Genomic DNA, 6,199 nt, shown 5'->3' with positions numbered 1-6,199 from the left:
TTCTGCACTCAGACAAGGCTTACTTACTTAACCAACATTCAACTGTAACATCTCCCTGAAATGGGAGACTACACTAACCTGGCTTTTCAACTTTGAATATTGAACATATTTTCCAAACTTAATTTTGTAGAATTAAGGCATGCACATTTACTAGAAATAGCTTATTATTTAACAGGGTAAATAAGCTTGTAATTGGCTTGTACCTTTCTACATGTACAATACAAAACTAAATGACTATGACTTTTCATGGAAATAATATGTCTAAACACATCATAGATGACAACCACCTGAGCTCTGCTGCCTACCGATTCCTGTCAACACAAATAGCACTAACTGCAAATCCCTCCCAAATCTACCACTAAAACTTTCACACCTACAAAAATCAGATTTTCTGCAGCAAACATAGCAAATTACATGAAGGAAGCATTTTCATATTATGGTTGTTTTACTTACACACAGCTTGTGGATCCTACATTGCCTGTCAGTGTGGATGAGCTTCATGGTCTGTTCTGCTGATGTTTAAGAGAGAAAACCCCTTTGAGTCTCAGATCAGGACTTTCACTGCTGAGCCAAAGACTGTAGGATTACTCCAGCCTTAAGGATAAATCCTTGCTCTATTTAGCCTCATTAAGGTTATTCAGAGGGTAGCAATCAGTATTTACATTGATAAACTTCACCCCTGGGCCAGTGCAACAGGGGAAAAAGGTAAATGATTGGACATTAGGAATCATGGGGACATTAGGTGTGCGTCCCAAATGGCACCATATTCCCTATCTAGTGCACTACTTTTGACCAAACACCTATGGGCTCTGGTTAAAAGAAGTGCACTATATAGGGAAAATGGTACAATTTGGGACACATACTATGAGTTACGGCCCGGAAACAGTTCGATCTAACAGAGACTGGAGATTGATGTTAGGAAAACCACTGCGAGTGAAAGATGACCATTGGTGGTGGAACAACCTATGCTTTCTGTGATTTCTCTATGGACAATGCTATAGGCATAATGGGAGTTTGCCGAGCTGAGTGCCCAAGGAGGTTCTTAAGCTTGCTGTTTACCTCAGAGCAAATTGGCTCAAGTGTTACATAAAACTCCTGGAGAGAAGTTTCCAACACTGAACATAGAATACCAATCAACCAGAAATTGTTGAAGATATTGCTTGTTTGGATAAGTTCTAATACAAAACAATAAAATTGTAACAAAATATTTGAAATACAAAATAAAAGCTATTGGATAATTGCAATCAATCCAGTTTATGCCCAAATAAAATTTCAGGTATAACCTATTCGTAAATTCTTTAATTATCACCCTTACAGCCAATGAAATATCAAAAATCAAATAAAATCAAATTTTATTTGTCACATACACATGGTTAGCAGATGTTAATGCGAGTGTAGCGAAATGCTTGTGCTTCTAGTTCCGACAATGCAGTAATAACCAACAAGTAATCTAACTAACAATTCCTAAACTACTGTCTTATACACAGTGTAAGGGGATAAAGAATATGTACATAAGGATATATGAATGAGTGATGGTACAGAGCAGCATAGGCAAGATACAGTAGATGGTATCGAGTACAGTATATACATATGAGATGAGTATGTAAACAAAGTGGCATAGTTAAAGTGGCTAGTGATACATGTATTACATAAGGATGCAGTCGATGATATAGAGTACAGTATATACGTATGCATATGAGATGAATAATGTAGGGTAAGTAACATTATATAAGGTAGCATTGTTTAAAGTGGCTAGTGATATATTTACATCATTTCCCATCAATTCCCATTATTAAAGTGGCTGGAGTTGAGTCAGTGTCAGTGTGTTGGCAGCAGCCACTCAATGTTAGTGGTGGCTGTTTAACAGTCTGATGGCCTTGAGATAGAAGCTGTTTTTCAGTCTCTCGGTCCCAGCTTTGATGCACCTGTACTGATCTCGCCTTCTGGATGATAGCGGGGTGAACAGGCAGTGGCTCGGGTGGTTGATGTCCTTGATGATCTTTATGGCCTTCCTGTAACATCGGGTGGTGTAGGTGTCCTGGAGGGCAGGTAGTTTGCCCCGGTGATGCGTTGTGCAGACCTCACTACCCTCTGGAGAGCCTTACGGTTGAGGGCGGAGCAGTTGCCGTACCAGGCGGTGATACAGCCCGCCAGGATGCTCTCGATTGTGCATCTGTAGAAGTTTGTGAGTGCTTTTGGTGACAAGCCGAATTTCTTCAGCCTCCTGAGGTTGAAGAGGCGCTGCTGCACCTTCTTCACGATGCTGTCTGTGTGAGTGGATCAATTCAGTTTGTCTGTGATGTGTATGCCGAGGAACTTAAAACTTGCTACTCTCTCCACTACTGTTCCATCGATGTGGATAGGGTGGTGTTCCCTCTGCTGTTTCCTGAAGTCCACAATCATCTCCTTAGTTTTGTTGACGTTGAGTGTGAGGTTATTTTCCTGACACCACACTCCGAGGGCCCTCACCTCCTCCCTGTAGGCCGTCTCGTCGACGAGACGGCCTACCAACAAATATTAATCACAGAGTCTACAGTAACTACAAAGGCAGATGAACTGACTTTGCTGATAACTACTTGAGGGAAAATATACTTGATATGACTGTGATACGATATGTGGTTCACGCAGCTGTCACACATGATTGTGGCTAATTTTAGCTAGGTGGCTAACGCTAGCGTTAGCTAAGTGGCTAACATTAGGGGTTAGGGGTTAAAGTTAAGAGTTAGGTTAAAGGGTTAAGGTTAGGGGAAGTGTTGGCTAACATGCTAAGTAGTTGCAAAGTAGCTCAAAATTAATAAAAAATAAATAATAATTAGCTCAAATGCTGAAGTTGTCCGTGATGAGATTCAAACACGCAAACTTTGGGTTGCGAGACGTTTGCGTTATACGCCTACCCATCCACCCCTTAAGTAACCTTTTGTCGTATGTAAACATACCAAACATAACATATCATACTAATTTGAGTGTCCCGGATTCTCATTTACTATGTCTATAAGATCAGGCTGCGAAAGACCCTTCCATTGGGAAAGTGGGATACCTAGTCAGTTGTACAACTGAATGCCTTCAACTGAAATGTGTCTTCTGCATTTAACCCAACCCCTCTGAATCAGAGAGGTGCGGGGGGCTGCCTTAATCGACATCCACGGCACCCAAGGAACAGTGGGTTAACTGCCTTGATCAGGGGCAGAACGACATATTTTTACCCTGTCAGCTCGGTGATTCGATCCAGCAACCTTTTGGTTACTGGCCCAATGCTCTAACCACTACCTGCCTCCCCATTTGTCTCACAGTGATATGTCATTCATCCAGAGACGAATGTGGATGCATTCTCCTGTCACCACTTCTCTGATCGACACCGCCTGAGCGGTGAGGTTTGCGATAATCAGATTTAATAGCTTGTCATACTTGTCAACTTGTCAACAGCAACATATCAAACTAGATTAGACATGACAAGTTAATTTCCAACAATCCCAGTCACATTTTGCAACAATTTAAGATATAGATATTTACATGTATTATTATTAGTTATCTTATCTTAACTGAAATGGTTTAGGCAATACTGTGTACAGTGTTTTTGCAGTACTTTTACACCCTGATCTGTTTCACCTGCATTTGTGATTGTATCCACCCCCCTCCAGGTGTCGCCCGTCTTCCCCATTATCCCTGTGTATTTATACCTGTGTTCTCTGTTTGTCTGTTGCCAGTTTGTCTTGTTTGTCAAGACAAACTTTTGTCTCAGCTCCTGCTTTTCCCAATCTCTCTTTTTCTTGCCCTCCTGGTTTTGACCCTTTTCTGTCCTGACTCTGAGCCCGCCTGCCTGACCACTCTGTCTGCCCCTGCCCCTGAGCCTGCCTGCCTGCCTGCCGACCTGTACTTTTGCCCCACCTCTGGATTATTGACCTCTGCCTACCCTGAGCCTGTCTGCCGTCCAGTACCATAGCCCCACCTCTGGTTTACTGACCCCTGCCTGTCTTGAACTGTCTATTGCCTGCCCCTGTTGGATTATTAAACCATTGTTAATTCGGCGTTGTCTGCATCTGGGTCTTACCTTCATACCTGATAGTATGTAGACTGACCTGTGTGAAGCTGTGTAAAAAATACATGTCCCCCTTCAAAAATGATTTAAACGGATACAACTAGTGGAATCGTGTCATATCTGGACTAGATAATGCTAATAAAAGGTCTGAATTTTATTACATAAATTAAACAAAAGACAATCATTTGTAAAAATCTGACACTGTGGATGTATTAGACTTTAGAATAGATTTCACAACAGGCATATCATAAAATGACCACTCAGCTAGATCTTTCTAAACAAATCAAATCAAATTGTATTTGTCACATGCGCCGAATACAACCTTACAATGAAATGCTTACTTACAAGCCCTTAGCCAACGATGCAGTTTCAAGAAAAATACCTAAAAAAAGTAACAAACAATTAAAGAGCAGCAGTAAAATAACAATAGTAAGACTATATACAGGGGGTACCGGTACAGAGTTAATGTGAGGAGGCACCGGTTAGTTGAGGTAATTGAGGTAATATGTACATGTAGGTAGAATTATTAAAGTGACTATGCCTAGATAACAGAGAGTAGCAGCAGTGTAAAGGGGGGGGGGGGGGGGCAATGCAAATAGTCTGGGGTAGGCATTTGATTAGATGTTCGGGAATCTTATGTCTTGGGGGTAGAAGCTGTTTAGAAGCCTCTTGGACCTAGACTTGAAGCTCTGGTACCACTTGCCGTGCGGTAACAGAGAGAATAGTCTAGTCTGGTGTAGCCATTTGATTAGATATTCTGGAGTCTTATGGCTTGGGGGTAGAAGCCGTTTAGAAACATCTTGGACCTAGACTAGGGCCTTCCTCGGACACCGCCTGGTATAGAGGTCCTGGATGGCAGGAAGCTTGGCCCCGGTGATGTAGTGGGCCGTACGCACTACCCTCTGTAGCCTTGCGGTCGGGGCGGCTGAGCAGTTGCCATACCAGGTAATGATGCAACCCGTCAGGATGCTCTCGAACAAGTACTTTGTTTTCTGTCAACTCATATATACTAATGTACTCAAGTTTTTTGAAAACCTTTCAGAATTCTAGTCTCTTGGTGTCACGAGTACGCTGATACCCCAATTCATGGACCCAAGATCCATAGGTAAGGCTGTACAGTGAATATAAGTATGCCCCCAATGCAATTCTAATGTATAATACATCCACAGTGTGATTTCAAATTATTTGGACTTTTTATGTGCCAAATTAACTAATTGTCTTTTGTTGAATTTATATAAAAACATTCTAACCATGTTAATCTTATCTAGTCCAAATATGGTATTATTCCACTATTTGTATCACTTTCACCGCTACCCTAACCATTTAAATTGTATTTTTATTTAACCAGGTATGTTGACTGAGAAAACATTGTCATTTAAAGCAATGACCGGGAGAATAATTACAGGGGAGACGAGATGAATGAGACAATTGGAACCTGGGGATAATTAGGTGGCCACTAGGGTCAGATTAGGAATTTAGCCAGGACACCAGGGTTAACACCCCTAGTCTTACAATAAGTGCCATAGGATATTTAGTGACCACAGATAGTCAGGACACCTGTTCAGCGTCCCATCCGAAGGACCCTACACAGAGAAATGTACTCAATCACTGCCCTGGGACATTTGGATTTTTTTTTCTTCAGAGAAAAGAGTGTCTCCTAATGGCCCTCCAACACCACCTGGTCTCCCATCCAGGGACTGACCTGGACACACCCGGCTTAGCTTCAGAGGCAAGCCAGCAGTGAGATGCAGGATGGTATCAACTTCAGTGAGGTAGGGACGTCCCCGGATAGCATGGACCATAAAGGAGACGGAGTGTTCTGATTGGCCCTGAAGCCTTTAGAGCAAGTCTCAAAGCCCCCCTGTAGAAATAGGCGGGGTTTATAACTTTGTGGCTGTGGTAACTAGTGACGACCCTCCCGCGATGTACCAGTAATACAAAACTCAATATCTTCTCAGACCCGTGTGCTTCTCAAAACCTCCAGCAGAGGACGACACTTTCCATCTTTATTTTGGAGCGTGGTCTACGTTGCTCTTCATTGGAAGGGCAAACTGCAGTTTTATGGTGAAGATAATGACACTGTCATGTCATTACGAGTTACGAGTGTGATGATCATGCGTAATTAATCATCCAATACGCATCATGGGGACCAAATAAAGGAAC

The sequence above is a fragment of the Oncorhynchus masou genome, chromosome 13 (genome assembly GCF_036934945.1).
Source record: "Oncorhynchus masou masou isolate Uvic2021 chromosome 13, UVic_Omas_1.1, whole genome shotgun sequence".
Classification (NCBI taxonomy): domain Eukaryota; kingdom Metazoa; phylum Chordata; class Actinopteri; order Salmoniformes; family Salmonidae; genus Oncorhynchus; species Oncorhynchus masou.
Note: the sequence above shows the minus strand (reverse complement) of the source record.